Raw genomic sequence first — 17,588 nt, 5'->3', positions numbered from 1 at the left:
AAATAATATTAAATCAATGTTGAAATTTCAATGATTTTCAGTGTTGAAAAGTACGAACATGATTTTTGGTCAGCTTCATTTCCCCACGTCAATCCATCTGTCCCCTCATTCAACACTTTATTCACATTAGCATTCATGCTCCCCATGACCCTTCCTTCTAGTCTAGTCCCACAAAAATAAATAAATAAATTAATAATAAAAAAAAAAAAAAAAAAAAAAAAATCCTGCCAACTGAAGTATAGATAAACTCCAACCAGTTGGAAGTCAGTGAGATGAAAAAGTTGGACATTATTATTATTATTATTATTATTATTATTATAACGTAAATTCACAGCTACTTAAAACATCTCACCTGCACTTTTTCACCTGCATGTTTTCTCTGACGTCACGACGCACGAGCGTCTTGAACTTTCTGCTCGAATCGATCGATTTTCTCGGACTGAAAGGTAGGTTGAACTTGGAAATTTGTTTTACTTTATATATTGGATAATGCAGCGTTTGAATGTGTGTTTTACAGTTAAATAACGTTGTTTGTGAACACGAATACTAACAGAATCGTAATTAATCGAATTTAAAATGAATTCCTCCTTTACCGTGTAGCAGCGCGAGATATTTGAAATGCTGTGGGCGGGAAGTGCGCGTGCTGCGGGAGAAAACGCCCGAGGCACAGTGAGGATTCCTCCATTATAATATTGAGTTAAGTTTTTAAATTAATATTTGTCTGTTCTTTTTTTTTTTTTGTCTTTGATATGTTAGCTCTGATTGCATGTATATGTTTGCCCAAAATGATGATCCAAATCTGTAAGTAAAGACATTGTGAGCTAACGTTACGTTTGCCTAACTTTGTTTTACTTCGTCCAGGGAAAAATGTTAGGATTTTTTAGTATAAATCATGATCGTTATTTTAGTAGAAATAGTAGATTATAATAGTAGTATTTGCACAACTAATTAATTGACCTACTGACAACTTTTGACCACTAATAAGTGCTGTAAAAATGTTTCTTCTCTTAGGACCTAAAGCTTTTCAATGATGTTTGATGACTGAGGACACTTTTGAAATATTGTTACATGGTAAGTAATTTCTATAAAAAAAAATGATATAGTTGTTAATGAATTACTAATGTTGGATAAGAGTAAAATCCATGTTGTTTATTGACTTGCATGTTATCCTCTTTAACAAATTTAGACTTGGAATTATCCAAACCAGATTTTCATTAACTCCCCTTTATGCCATCCCATATGCATGTGATTGTTGTGGGGGTTTTTTTTCTGAAAAATATCTGTTTTGTAATAATTTTGTTTCCCCCTGTGTTAGATGCTTTACTACAAGTGAGGTCTGAAAAAAGGAGGCCTCAAAGTTTGTATTTGTTGTTTCTGCAAAACTGCCTCTGATATGCTCCTGATCAGCTTTCGGGCATTGCTTGTGGTGGAAATCCATGAGTTCATCAGAGTATCAATTTAATGAGTAAGGACATACTTTTTGCATTAGAGTAGCTTCAAGTCCTGAACAGTGAACTGTGGTTGTGTTTCAGTCTGTAGTACTGTGTTTCTGTCTTCACTGGTGAGTTTCCATTTGTATTTACTTCCATTTTACAGATGCAGGTTGCATTTATGTTGTCACGGTTTTCCAGGCTCTTTTTCCAATGACTAAAATGCACATTTGAGCTGTTTTAACTGAAAGTAACTTGCACTGTCATCTTAATATTTTTTTTTACTACTTAACCCCTTCCACAGACAAGGCTTAAACCTAGTCCCAGACTAAAATGCATGTCTGACCTGTTTTAACTGAAAACATATCTTAAAATATGTGTTTGCCATTGTTTTGTCTCAAGATAAACACTTTTCTAAGGCATGTCTATAAAAGCTACTTAAATAATTGAACTAAGGTCTGGTGCTGGCTTAGCCTAAGCCCTGTCTGTGAAACCAGGTCTGTTTGTCACCACGAAATGCCATTTTTACAGCCACTTGTTTTTCCTGAATATGATGTTAATATCCTGAATATCCTGTTCAAACAGTGTGTGGTTATAAATAAATACATATGTATGTAAATTAGGGGTGTGACGAGATCTCGTGGCACGAGATCTCGCGAGACTAATATGTGACGAGATTTCTCGTCGAGGCGAAAAGTAGTCTCGTGATGTTGCCATGACAGAGTGTTAGAGTGATTAGGAAAGAATATGCCACCGCTTCATTTACATTACGCCTCTACTGTCATTTTGCTTTGTATTTAAATAAAAAACATTTAATTAAGTTGGATAACGGTCGCCGCCGCTCAATATTTACAGAGTTACGCGCGATCGCTGAAAGTGAAAGTAAACGCGATCGCGCATTCAAACGCGATTTCAATACCCGCATTTTGAAAGCGGCTCCCTGATAAATGCACATATCTCTCAATATGAAAGCTATTTTAGGCTGGGCAGTGTAGTTGTAACCATCTCTTAGCTCTGTATCAGAGAAAAATTTGGTCTTATTTGAATATTGAGAGAGTGTGATTATGGTTGCACTTATTGTAAAGTGTTAGGCTACCATAAAAGATGAATAACAGTTTTCTCTTAAGAAGCACAAACAGTAAGGTTTCATTTGTTAACATTAGTTAATGCACTGTGAACTAAACTAACAATAAATGACTATTTTTATTAACTAACATAAACAAAGATTAATAAATACTATAGTACATATATTGCTCATTGTTAGTTGAAGTTGGTTAATACATTAATGTTAATAAATGAGACCTAATTGTATAGTGTTACCATTTTTACTTATACTGTTTTTATTTCTATGATCTGTTTGTGGAAAGGAGTTCAGTTAGGAGGTCAAAAGTTGTAGAAGCTCATAAATCATGTACAGTAAGGTCTGAAGAGACTGAAATCATACAGAAGAGAAGTCAGTCAGTTGAGTTAGTGGCAAAACCTTTTACAGTGCTTGAGTATTGTTGTCTTTTACTGCATATGATAATTCATACTCAGAAAGTAGAACTGAAATGACATTCATTACAAGATGATTAGTTAAAACATTTCAAATACACGTGCAGAATATTTTTTCTAGTCATGTATTTCACCATCGAGGATTTCTTAAAAATAGTGTGTAAAAATCCTGTCTCGTCTCGTCTCGTGAACTCAATCTCGAGTCTCGTCTCGTCTCGTGAGATACCTGTCTCGTCACACCCCTACTACTTGAGATTGATAAGGTGGTTAAATACTCCACTAGTAATACTTTCTAATGTCATTACAGCTACTGGGAATCAGCGCCAATCGTCCAGGACTCCACAAGGCAGAAATTCCCAAGGTTAGTATGGACATGTTTTACATGTTAAACACAGTTTGTTCTTAAATAATAAAGAATTGTGGCAGAAACTCCTGAAGGTTAATGGTAATTGGAAATACCATGTACATTGCAGCAATGCGTCACAAGAAATAAAATGCAATATCCAATACTTTTTTAACTTTTACTGTATGGAAATGGTTGAAAATTCAGGGGGCAGTGGAACTGCTGTCCTCCAATTTGTTAGGGGAATCATGTTTTTCAAATTGCATATCTATTACATGTGTTTTTTTTTGTTTGTTTTGTTTTTTTTAAGAAAAACAAGACAAGTTCCCAATGTCAGACAAATGTAAGTATCAATGGACGGTTGCAAAAAATTTATTATGGATTTTACTGAATCACAACCATGGGGTTAAATAAGGATTTTCTACTTTCTCTTTCACCTTCTGGGGTGCGTTTCCCGAAAGCATCGATAGCCAACTAACATCACAAGTTCCGTCGTTACTTACATAGTTCAACGATTTGGTGTTTCCCAAAACCATAGTTCAAACGAACATTCGTAAACTGCATCGCAAACTTGTGTGGATGGAACGACAGCTCTCGAGCTGTAGTTAAAAGCATGAAGAGACATCTTGATGCGAATGAGACCATACAACGAGTGAGTGTGAGTCTTTTATGCTGCTGGTGATTGCCAGGGTTGGGCAAAAATACATCAAAATGTGTTTTAAAATAAAATACCAAATACCTTAATTTTAAATGTATCAAAATAAACTACAAAATACAGCAGCCACAACATGTATCAAAATAAGCTACTGTATTTTTGTATTTTGAAAATACTAAAAAAATACTTTTACAAGGGAGCGTGAAATTTCTTTGCAAACCTTCCATCAATTAGTCTATCTGATCGATCCCTTCACCATTACACTGACTCAGTTGATTAAGTAAACAATGTTTGATAGCAACAGCTTTTCTCTGCCCAAGTCAAGCAATAAATCTGACATGCAACCAGTTAAAGGGACAATATGTACAGTAGGATTTTTGGATTAAAATATTTAAAAACCTCTAGAACAATGTAATATATTTTGTTGACTTGTGTACTTACATTATCCTAAATGTTTTCAAGAATGTTTAAATCCAGAGAAATAAGGAAATTTTAACAGGACACAGGCCATGTCCGTGCGTCTCCTATCAATGATATCATACCCTCAATTTCCCCAAAGTTTTATTTAGTAGAAACCACGGGGAAAAAAAAAAAAAAAAGCGAATAAGCGACCTCTAGCGGCCAAAATTTACATATTGTGGCTTTAACAGATCAAATATTCACATATCCCTGTGATCTCCTAGATGATGGATAGTTTTAAAGTAACCAGTTTAATTTAGTTACTTGGTGTTTGGTAATGAAGGGCCTACTTTGCATCAGCAACACTGACTCAATGACAAACAAGTCATTCATAAGAAGACAATTGATGTCGCCTGTATTAATAGCAACTATATTCTAACTAATTAATCATTTGATTGTTAATCATAAATATAGGGGGCTGCTGCTCAGTATAATAGTTTTCAAGAACATGATGGAAATTGGTAAACTATTTAGCCTAAGCTACTAAAACCAACACCTAAACATAACATCTGTTCTGAACTCAAGTCTGGGCAAACTACTGAGTAAGCACCAATCAGAGGCCGCAGTTTTATGATGTCATCATGTAGACTTATTACAAATTATTTTGCAGTATTTTAAAACTACAAAAATACAAAACACAAAAGTATTTTGATACAAAATACAAAGCCATTTTCATCAACCCTATCAAATACAAATTACAAAATACAATTTTGTATTTGAAATGCGTATTTGAAATACATGTATCATAAATACTGCCCATCCCTGGTGATTGCCGTGCTGATGAGGTGCAGGTGTGGGTGATTAGTACTCTGGTGAGGGAGTGCGCTGTGATTGGGTGACGGAGGAGCCTGGCGTGTCTGTGACAGTTTCCTGTAAGAGGATATTTTAAAAATGCGGGTTTAATGTACTTACTGATATTAAAAGATGTGCAGATGAGAACATGAACGCAGCGCGTTTAATTACACATTAAACAATTTATTCCATTTATAAAACCGTTGTGTAGAAAATTCTTAAAATGGCTTGGGCATTTTAAGTGATACTGAAAGTTTTTATTTTGGTCTCATCTGTTTTTCTGCACATATGTGCTTTATTAGTAAACAGACTTTGGTCTCTTTAATATCAGTCTAAGTGCATTAAGCATTTTCTTTACATAAGAGGACATGTAAACATGTAAACGTGTTGTGCTCATATTTTGGGCTCATATGCGTATCTCCACACAGTATGCTTTAATAGATATATACAGAATGTTGTGTTTGTCTTTAAGCCACATGATGCGTTTTTCTTGTTAAGCATTTTAATGTCCCCGTTCAAGTTCTGCAAATTCACAAGCGAGTGAGAGTTAGACTTTTATTTTTAAACCAAACAAAATCAAAACTTTCAAAAACACTTAATGTGTTACGACCCATGGCTCCAAAAAGGCCGCAACATAGGAAGCGACACACTGTCCTCAAATTTAAAGGATTAGTTCACTTTTAAATAAACTTTTCCTGATAATTTACTCACCCCCTTGTCATCCAAGATGTCCATGTCTTTCTTTCTTCAGTCGAAAAGAAATTAATGTTTTTGATGAAAACATTCCAGGATTTTTCTCCTTATAGTGGACTTGAATGGGCACCAAACGATTGAAGGTCAAAATTAGTTTCACTGCAGCTTCAAATTGTTCAACACGATCCCAGATGAGAAATAAGGGTCTTATCTAGTGAAACCATCGCTCATTTTCTGAAAAAATTTGAAAATTATATACATTTTAACCTTAAATGCTCATCTTGAACTAGCTCTCTTCTTCTCCTCTATTTGAATTCCAGCAGTGTAGACACTGATAAGTGTATTACTGCCCTCCACAGGCCAAAGTTTGAACAAATTTTTATATGCAATATGCTAGTTCAATAGTATATAACAATTAGTTCAAACTTTGGCCTGTGGAGGGCAGTAATACACTTATCAGTGTCTACACTGCTGGAATTCAAATAGAAGAGAAGAAGAAGAGAGCTAGTTCAAGATGAACATTTAAGGTTAAAACGTATATAATTTTCAATTTTTTTCAGAAAATGAGCGATGGTTTCACTAGATAAGACCCTTATTTCTCATCTGGGATCGTGTTGAACAATTTGAAGCTGCAGTGAAACTAATTTTGACCTTCAATCGTTTGGTGCCCATTCAAGTCTACTATAAGGAGAAAAATCCTGGAATGTTTTCATCAAAAACTTTAATTTCTTTTCGACTGAAGAAAAAAAGACATGAACATCTTGGATGACATGGGGGTGAGTAAATTATCAGGAAAAGTTTATTTAAAAGTGAACTAATCCTTTAACTCAAGGTTTTTTTAACAAAATACAATGTTAACCAAATGAGTGCAACTGTAATGTCAGTTGAATAATTTATGTAGAGTAAGGTGTAAGCATGACTGTAATGTAGTGTAGCACCAGTGTAAGTGTAACAAAAGTAAAAAATAACAAAGTCAAACTTTGAGGAGCCCCGAAGAATGGTCAAATGGCTCCTTTTAAAGGGTATTCAAATGGGGGAGACACTGGATTGTCACACCCCTCCCCTTAAGACAGGGTTTCTGTCGAGAATCCCTGTAACACAAAAAGAAATCATTAACCCTCAGAGGTTTGAGGATTTTTGGGGCCCTGGAGAAGTTTTGACATGCCCTGACATTTGTGCTTTTTTCAGTTGTTCATAAACATATAAATGACAAAAGTGTCATTACACTGTATTCAGCACAAACTAGGCTACAGCAATATGTGAGGAACATGTATGTACATGTTTGTGTTTTTGAAGGAATAATGTTTATTATCTATTATTCCAGGCTATTATCTATTATTTATTAATCTATTATTCCAGGCTGCGGCAGACGGAGGTGCTGAAGCAGGACTTCAGAAGCAGGACTTCAGAAGCCTGATCGAGACGGTACGAGCCACATCGCCCGCGACGAAGATCATCGTGTCCGGACCGCTTCCGACGTACCGACGAGGACATGAAAGGTTCAGTAGATTATTTGCTTTAAATTAATGGTTGATGTCTTGGTGTAATGAACAGAAGCTGCTCTTTGTAAATAATTGGAATCTTTTCTGGGAGCGTCCTAGGCTCTTCCGTGGTGATGGCCTGCACCCCAGCAGCATCGGAGCTGATCTTCTGTCAGAGAACATCTCCAAGACGCTTCGCACCATATGACTAGTAAGTCAAACCTCAAATCACAGTCTGTGTTCTGCCCACTTCATTGATAGAAATGTGAGTGTAGTACAGTCTATAGAAACTGTGTCTATTCCCCGAATAGTGAGGTTTAACAATAAAAATAAAGGATCTAGAAAAAACCTAATCGTGATCAAACCAGATTTTTGTAAAATTACTGAACAAAAACAATCTCTAAAACTAGGGCTACTAAACATTAGATCGCTGACACCTAAGGCAGTTATCATAAATGAAATTATCACGGATAATAGTCTTGATGTAATTTGCCTTACTGAAACATGGCTTAAAGCAAATGATTATTTTGGTCTTAATGAGTCTTGTCCACCTGGCTACCGTTATAAAAATAAATGCCGCCTGATTGGCCGTGGCGGTGGTGTAGCAACAATCTATAGAGAGATACTTAATGTTACTCAGAGAACAAACTACAGGTTTAATTCATTTGAAATTCTTATGCTAAATGTTACACTCTCAGATATAAGTAAAAAGTCGCTACTATCTCTTGCTTTGGCTACCGTTTATAGACCTCCAGGGCCTTATGCTGATTTCCTAAAAGAGTTTGCAGACTTTCTCTCAGACCTATTGGTCAACGTTGATAAAGCGCTGATTGTTGGAGATTTTAACATTCATGTAGACAATACAAATGATACGTTAGGGGCTGCGTTTACAGATTTACTAAACTCATTTGGGGTCGAACAAAACGTCACTGGACCCACTCACAGTCTTAATCATACTCTAGATTTAATTATATCACATGGAATAAATCCTACTGATATAGAAATTCTACCGCAAAGTGATGACGTCTCTGATCACTACCTTGTAACATGCGTACTGCATACTGATGATATTTGTCAAATTGCGCCACGATATCGACTAGGCAGAACAATTCTCCCGACAACTATAGATAAATTCACAAATAACCTGCCTGATCTGTCTCAGCTGCTCATCGTACCTAAACACACAAATGATCTCGAGAAAATGACTAGCAGCATGTGCACCATTTTCACTAGTACATTAGATACTGTTGCACCGATGAGATTAAAAAAGGTTAGAGAGAAAAATACTGTTCCATGGTACAACAGTATTACTCGCGCTATGAAAAGAGAAACTCGTAATCTAGAACGCAAATGGAGACAAACTCGTTTAGAGGTCTTCAGAATCGCATGGAAAGACAGTTCGTCCCGCTATAGAAAGACTCTAAAAGCAGCCAGGGCCGAGCATCTCCGCAAACTTATAGAGAATAACCAAAACAATCCACGGTTCTTATTTAGTACAGTAGCTAGATTAACAAATAAACAGATATCACCAGAACAAAATGTTTCATTACAGTTTAGTAGTGATGACTTTATGAATTTCTTTAATGAAAAAATCGAAAGTATCAGAAATAAAATTGTAAATGTACAACCTTTGACAGAGTTTTATGATTCAGCCTCAATTATCGCCCCTCAAGAACAGTTGCAGTGCTTTACAACTATAGGACAGGAAGAGCTACATAAACTTATCACTGCGTCTAAACCAACAACATGTTTATTAGATCCAATACCCACTAAACTACTGAAAGAGCTGTTACCTGTAGCAGAAGAACCACTTCTCAATATTATCAACTCGTCTTTATCTCTAGGTCACGTCCCACGACCGTTCAAGCTAGCAGTTATTAAGCCTCTCATTAAGAAACCACAATTAGATCCAAACGTATTAGCAAATTACAGACCGATTTCAAATCTTCCATTTATGTCTAAAATACTAGAAAAAGTGGTGTCGGTCCAATTGTGCTCCTTCTTGCAAAAAAACTCTATCTATGAAAAATTCCAGTCAGGATTCAGATCTCATCATAGCACAGAAACTGCGCTCGTTAAAATTACAAACGACTTGCTTCTAGCTTCTGACCAGGGCTGTGTCTCAATACTAGTGTTACTTGATCTCAGTGCTGCGTTTGACACTATAGATCATATAATACTCTTAGATCGTCTACAATATTACACTGGTATTCAGGGACAGGCATTACGGTGGTTTAAGTCGTACCTATCAGACCGTCACAATTTTGTTTATATAAACGGGGAAAAATCTAAGATCACGATAGTAAACTATGGAGTGCCGCAAGGATCGGTGTTAGGCCCTCTGCTATTTTCAATATACATGCTGCCACTCGGCAATATTATAAGAAAACATGGAATTAGTTTTCACTGCTATGCCGATGATACTCAGTTATATATCTCATCACGACCAGATGAAATCTCTAAATTATCCAAACTGACAGAGTGTGTTAAAGAAGTAAAACATTGGATGACTAGTAATTTTCTTCTATTAAATTCAGATAAGACTGAAGTATTACTTATTGGACCAAAAACCTGTACACAGAATCTCTCAGACTACAATCTGCATTTAGAAGGATGTACTGTTACTCCATCCTCGACAGTTAAAGACCTGGGTGTTATATTAGACAGCAACTTGTCCTTTTAAAATCATATTTCATATGTTACAAAAACAGCCTTCTTCCACCTCAGAAACATTGCTAAAATACGGAATATGTTATCTATTTCTGATGCAGAAAAGTTAGTTCATGCTTTCATGACATCTCGACTAGATTACTGTAATGCATTATTAGCTGGTTGTCCTGCTTCATCAATAAACAAGCTACAATTAGTACAAAATGCAGCTGCTAGAGTTCTTACCAGGTCAAGAAAATATGATCATATAACACCAATTTTATCATCTCTACACTGGTTACCTATTAAGTTCCGTATCGATTATAAAGTATTGCTAATGACCTATAAGGCTCTAAATGGTTTAGCTCCTGTGTACTTAACCGATCTTCTATCGCCCTACAATCCTTCACGCTCTCTAAGGTCACAAAACTCTGGACTTCTGGTTGTACCTAGGATAGCTAAGTCCACTAAAGGAGGGAGAGCGTTTTCACATTTGGCTCCTAAACTCTGGAATAGCCTTCCTGATAATGTTAGGAGCTCAGACTCGTTCACCCAGTTTAAATCTAGATTAAAGACGCATCTCTTTAGCCAAGCATTCACATAATGCATCTCATAACAGATCAACTGCACATGACTATCTTTGCTTAAAGTTATGAACAGCAGCTACGCTAATTATTCTCCTTTTGCTTTTCTGTTTTGCCTCGGGACACCCGCCCTGAGGTGACTAGAGAGGACTTCATCTTCAGTTTGGATCCAGCCTCTTAAGAAGACCTCAGATGACCATCACCTGTGAAGAGTCGGCGCCAGCTCCTGCGAGGACTTCAGAAGACGCAATCATCTGGATCAACATTCACATTGCACAATCTCTATATCCTAATTTATTGTTAATGTAATTCATTTTCCAGGAGCTCTTTGCTTCTACCTTCAGTTAAACTGCTAACAGTGATTGTAATTAATTACCTAAAGTATATTATTTGATAACTACATTCTTTAAATTGTAATGTTGACATCCATTTTCTGTAAAGCTGCTTTGAAATGATATGTATCGTGAAAAGCGCTATACAAATAAATTTGAATTGAATTGAATTGAATTGAATGTTTATGCGTGGTTATTGAAAAAATAAAAAACTTAAGTCACTGAAATAAAGCCAAAAAAATATATATTAAATCTGTGTTCACAAGACTTCTGGGTATTGGAGGTTGTAGACTAGAGTTTTTGCTTCAGAATGAAGTAAAAATTATAATGCCTACTCATTCATTTATAACAATATATTGATTTAGTTTTTGTAAGACACTTTTTGTCAAGAAACACAGTATGCGTGGAGGCGTGAATCATCATGAATAATGGGTCATTTACATCTGAGAAGCCAAAAGAATCGCATAATGACCTGTAATGACTTGCATATTAATGAGCTCTTTCAGACTGGTAGGCTGTGAAAAAACCCTCTGTGATCATGCTAACAGGATTAATGTCCACTCTTGACAAAAAAACAAAAACATGATTTTTGTGATCTCATGCACGCATGTATTATCGCACATGATGTGAAGAAAATTTTGTATAGCCCTATGTTAAATTACAGTACCAGTCAAAAGATTGGACGCATTACTAATGTTTTTAAAAGAAGTCTCAAGTCTCTAACCAAATAATGGTTTTCTATTTTAATATACTTTACAGTATAATGTATTTCTGTGATTCAAAGCGTCTTCACAAACTACAGTTCACAAACTACACATCATTAAAAAGATCTAAGACTCAAGCTTCACATTTTGACTCTTAAATCTTATATTGACTGTAATATGCTTAAAAGCATGCACATTTGGAAATATTGATGGATTCTCATATGTTTACATCAATTTTCTACACAGAGGAGTAATATTTATTCTATATTTATTGTTATCACTGTGAGCTCTGGATAGCCTACTGTGTTTTCAATTCATACTTGCAGCCGGAGGGCGCTCTGCCCCTTTTGTCCACAAATGCCTCAGTAAAAGAAGCATGTGACAATCAAGGAACTAACAGAGGCCAGAGATCGCTATTCAAAACACTTTTGAAGACAATAAATACACGATTGAAACGATGTATGCATGTATTGACTGAATTTGTGTCTGAATAGCGCTTGCTCCGTGGGCTCTGTCATATGGGCCCGAAAACAGTATTTGTGGGGAAAAGCAGGGTTGAGGCTGCAGCCAGTATGGCTATTGCCACTTTTAATAAAAGTGCCTCTGCCATGCTGGCTGTCATGGATAAGTTGTGGCTTCAGTGTACAGTTATCACTGTAAATACATGCAGTTACACTGACATGGTTAGACTTTCAAAAGCAAACATTTTTCAGTCCACCCGTGTGAAACACAGGCGCCAAAGCATAAGCACAGCCAAAAAGGTGAAAAGACACCGACAGGAGATTGAATAGATACATATGGTGCAGGCATGGACATTTAGGCTGTAAACAGACAGGGAGCTGTTTATTAGATTCATTTAGTTATAGATGGACATACAACAAACAGACACAGTTTTTATGACTGTTGTTATGTGTGTTTGTTAAGGTAGTTCTCTTCAGCTTAAAGGTGCCGTAGAATGTGTTTTCAAAAGATGTAACATAAGTCTAAGGTGTCCCTTGAATGTGTCTGTGAAGTTTCAGCTCAAAATACCCCATAGATTTTTTTTTTATTCATTTTTTTAACTGCCTATTTTGGGGCATCATTAAATATGCGCCAATCCAGGCTGCGGCCCCTTTAAATTCTCATGGCCCCTGCCCCCCTGGCTCTTGACTATAATACAGTGCATAAACAAAGTTTACACAGCTAATATAACCCTCAAAATGGATCTTTACAAAGTGTTCGTCATGCAGCATATCTAGTCGCGTAAGTACAGTATTTATTTAGATGTTTACATTTGATTCTGAATGAGTTTGATTGTGCTCTGTGGCTAAAGCTAACATTACACACTGTTGGAGAGATTTATAAAGAATGAAGTTGTGTTTATGAATTATACAGACTGCAAGTGTTTAAAAATAGCGACGACTCTCTCGTCTCCGTGAATACAGTAATAAATGATGGTAACTTTAACCACATTTAACAGTACATTAGCAACATGCTAACGAAACATTTAGAAAGACAATTTACAAATATCACTAAAAATATCATGGATCATGTCAGTCATTATTGCTCCATCTGCCATTTTTCGCTATTGTCCTTGCTTGCTTACCTAGTCTTCTGATTCAGCTGTGCACAGATCCAGGCGTTAATACTGGCTTGTGTAATGCCTTGAACATGGGCTGGCATATGCAAATATTGGGGGAGTACATATTAATGATCCCGACTGTTGAGGGATTTGTTGATATATCATTCCTATCCTGAGTTAGAGGTCCTTTTACTCAAAAAACATGGCGAAAATAGATTTTTTAAGGCTATTGTCAGTATTCTCTAATTTACTAAAAACACAAAATAACATATCCAGAATCCCCTCTGTAAAAGCCCTTTCATCTAATATGTCAACAAATAGAACCAAGAATTTTAAACCTGGACCTTTCCAATTTCCAGATTTTGTTTTTGGAAATGTATGCAAATGAGTGTATATTTAAGTATATAAGGCCTCATTTGCATATTAAAACATACATTTACACAAAACTTGTGATACATTTTTTTCTTATGTTTATGCCAGTAATAAACTGGAGAAGTTTCACAGTGATATCTTCTAATTAAAAAAAAATCCTATTCACCTGCAGTGTCTCACCTTAATTGTACATTCAATTACTTCCTTTAATTTAGTTAGAAAGTGTGATTCTTTTGTCTTTAAGTGCTGCTTGAATTTCAGTGAAGTCTCTGGATGCTTTCACAGGTAAAACCGACATGATTTGACATCTTACTAGTTTTAAAAAATTTAAAGTTAGAAAGATAATCTCTATTAAAGACAACCAACCTCAACAACATCTTTTACATAGACTGATGTGTGATATTCTCATAGATATTGTGTTTGTGACAGACCAATGGTCTCACTGGTTAACCTGCAGCCCTTTAGCCCTTTAGCACCATCTCTGCTATCTATTCGAGGAGAACAAAAATAAAATATGACACTTTATTGGTGTAAATCAATCAGACCACATCATTCTACCACTCTTTTTTTTCAAGAAATAATAAACAATATATTTTTAACTACAGATATAGAATTTATTATAGTCGTAGAGTGCATACAAACACTCCACAGTTGTTTGCATCACTGGGTCTGAAACCACTGTGGTGGATAAGAGAGAGTCCAATCCAGCAAGTGTCCATCCATGTGCCGCTGAAGGCATGACTGAAAGAGGAAAAAGACACAGACAAACATGTGGACAAGACCATAATTAGACACTGCTGATCTGAATGTAATAAAGTGAACTGCAGTAGACTCATAGTTTATATTGAAAGATAATTAGGATTAACCAGCCTTAATATTAATGTGAAATATACTGTATGCAACAGTCATGTATGTGTAACAGGTATACAAAGTATACTACTAAATATTGTTATAATTTACACAAAATTGTTCTTTTATACGTTTTTGTGATACCTGATCTAGGGGTGCGCTTCTCCTTTAAGTGATGCGAGGTCACAGTATGACCTAATTTCCTGTCCTGTCTCCTCCTCTTCCCTTTTGAACTGTGATTCAATGGAAGAGGTAGGTTTCTTTTGTCATCCAGTTAATTTTATTTAATCCTTATGTTAATTATATCTTTTATATCTGTATTTCCACCCAAACTTATGTGTAAAGTACTATTTTATTTATCCTTGGGATTATTTTCGTCATTTTACATTCTTTAAGGAATATTTCTGTCTTTTATGTGAAACAAGCACATGGTAATGGAGACGCACCATATTTGTTTTATAGAGTGTTATAAGGGCCACTCAATCTGAGGCTGCTTATTTGTCTCTATTGATACAGGTATGTTTTTCTGTATTATTTTCCTTATGTTCATGTTTTCTTCCTCCCTTTTGAACTGTGATTCAATGGAAGAGAGTGTTATAAGGGCCACTCAATCTGAGGCTGCTTATTTGTCTCTATTGATACAGAGAGAGTAAAAAGATCCAGTGAATCGACTGCCTGCTGTCCCGTGTCTGTTTCTGCATTCAACACAACGTAACACAACGCAGACCAAGTTTTAATACCCGGTGTCACTGGCCGCACATCACGCTGGGCATAAGCGAGCCGCACGGGTTACATATGACTGATAGATACATGGTTACTTCACAGTAGACACAAATATTTTTGGCTGAATGGTCAGTGTGTTTCATAAAGTATCATACATTTAACATAACATTTCCAAATTACTTTGTGATATATCTATGTTAAGACCAATGGAATCAAACTCCTGATCTCATGACTTTGACCACAAGATACAAATATATTTTTTTACATTTAACAATCCATAAAACACACACACACACACACACACACACACACACACACATCAATATTTTAGGTTTTATAGATTGCAGTGATGTGAGAGGACAAGAAAAACACGCATTAAAAGGAAAGAACACAATGGTTGGAAAAAGTGAAATAAGTTTGGAATGGCATACTGCCCACACCACTCATCTCCTAAAACGTAAAGTAAATAAATAAAATTAAACAAGTAAATTAAGTCTAACTTACTGTCCAAATATGAGGCTATTAAGAACTATCAAAATTGATGGTGCATCTGAATCAACTATTCTGGAGAGCCATGTAATCATCATATATCATTCTTACCGTTCAAGTGAGCCATGGACTCTGTTAACAATTTGGAATATTAAAATGTTGTCTACAAGCTGATGTTTGTCTTCGAGGCATTTTATACCTCGAGGACAGCCTGCATTTGCCAGGAATTCGGTTATGTTCTCAGTTGCCTGGCATAACTCATCGATGGTTGCAGCGTTGGCAATCTGGAAAATATACGTATATGCATTTTAATCTATTACAATGCAAATTAAATTTGCAATATCACACTCAGTGCAGTGCAGTGCACACTCAGCCCGACGCAGTTATCATTTTCATGTCCTGTGCCACGCTGTTTAAATAGGAAATGCGATAATGAACGCGATATTGCGTAGCTTGACAGTGAACTATGGCTCTGTCTATTAAATGCCGCTCCATTTGAAAGCAGGTGATGGCGATTTAGTGGTAATCAGGGAACCGGCTTTACTGACGAAATGCGCGTGACAATCTCATGCGATATATCGCCCAGCCCTATATAGGTGGGTGCACGACACGTGTACATTCTGCTTATTACACACACGGGGAAGTGCAGCAGCACACAAACGTCAAATATTGAACATAAAAAGGATTACAATGTAGTATAGAGTCTCTCAGTATCTGTCACCAGTGTGTCTGTGGTGATATAAGAGACATGGATGAGCACTGTGTTATAGTGTTTACGCTTAAAAAAAGTGCATAGAGCTGCTAATTTCATTTGTTCGTTTTCTCAAATATAAAACTTTTTGACATGTTTTCTTTGTGCGTATCAGTTCTATTTTAACATTTTCATTAATTTTAACAAAACCGTGATAATACTGATAATCGTGATCATTTTGGTGAATATTGTCATGATATGACTTTTTCATACTGCCCTATCCCTATTCACCATACAGCACAACCTATTGCTTACTCAAAACATGACTGAATATGATAGTGTATAGTTATGGTGTTTAGTTGCTAATACAAAAATTTACCTTTTGGATTTTATCTAGCAAATCCAAGTCACATCATCAATGGTTGGTGACACATTCCCACTGCAGATGCACTCAAACAATGCCAACAAACAGAATCCTGGCGAAGGTCCCTGTGGTATCACCATGCTGACTGCAACTGCTTTACCAACAAGGTAGTATCGCTCTTCTCTGACAGCTGGAGTGGAAAATTGACTATTATTATAAGGTTGTGAAAACAAATGGGTGAAATTTGTTGGGTTAAAAATGTTAAATTAAATAGCATACCAACTGAGTCAAGAGCAAGGGTTTTTTGGCCATCTGGGCCTGCCAGCAGTGCAGATTTTTCAATCGCTTCCATTAAAAGGGTGAGGAACTCTCTCCTCGGGCCTCCCAAATCGACGGCCTCCTCAATTTCCGCATTTATCCGAGAATCAAATGGAAATTCTTTTATATGGATCATATGATTTTTATTTGAATGCTTTACATTTTTCCAGTTGATATTAAATCTGCAGCTTGGGTTGTAGTTTATGTTTTGGCCAAGCTCCAGAAGAATCTCCTCTGTAGAGCATTCCAGCTCTCCCATGTACCTGACAATGTTTCCACAATACAATAAACAATTAAAGGGTAGTTCACCCAAAAATTCTCATGACTTCCTCATCCTCATGCTATGCACAGTGTATATGGCTTTCTTGCTTCAGATAAACATTTTTTAAAATAATATTCATGTAGTACAAGTGAATGGCTGCCACTTGTTTGACGCTTGAAAACCACACACACACACACACACACACACACACACACAGAGGTCGTGACGGTGATCCATACAACCCCGGCAGATTAATCAATGTCTTCTGAAGTGAAACAAATATTTTATAAATATAAATATAAACTGTTTTAACAAGCCACTTATATGACTTTAGAACCATCTT

The 17,588-nt window shown here is 36.1% G+C and overlaps 1 long non-coding RNA gene across 1 annotated transcript; it reads right to left on the bottom strand.

The window, feature by feature from the left end:
* Positions 1-15,725: 15,725 nt before the first annotated feature.
* Positions 15,726-17,102, bottom strand: LOC125261815. The gene is made up of 3 exons (XR_007183442.1): positions 16,945-17,102; positions 16,681-16,855; positions 15,726-15,894 (listed from the first exon to the last, which is right to left on the bottom strand). It is a non-coding gene; the product is annotated as an uncharacterized LOC125261815 (long non-coding RNA).
* Between the last annotated feature and the right edge of the window lie 486 nt (positions 17,103-17,588).

The sequence above is a fragment of the Megalobrama amblycephala genome, unplaced genomic scaffold, assembly GCF_018812025.1.
Source record: "Megalobrama amblycephala isolate DHTTF-2021 unplaced genomic scaffold, ASM1881202v1 scaffold493, whole genome shotgun sequence".
Taxonomy (NCBI): domain Eukaryota; kingdom Metazoa; phylum Chordata; class Actinopteri; order Cypriniformes; family Xenocyprididae; genus Megalobrama; species Megalobrama amblycephala.
Note: the sequence above shows the minus strand (reverse complement) of the source record. Positions and strands in the feature narration are given on the sequence as shown.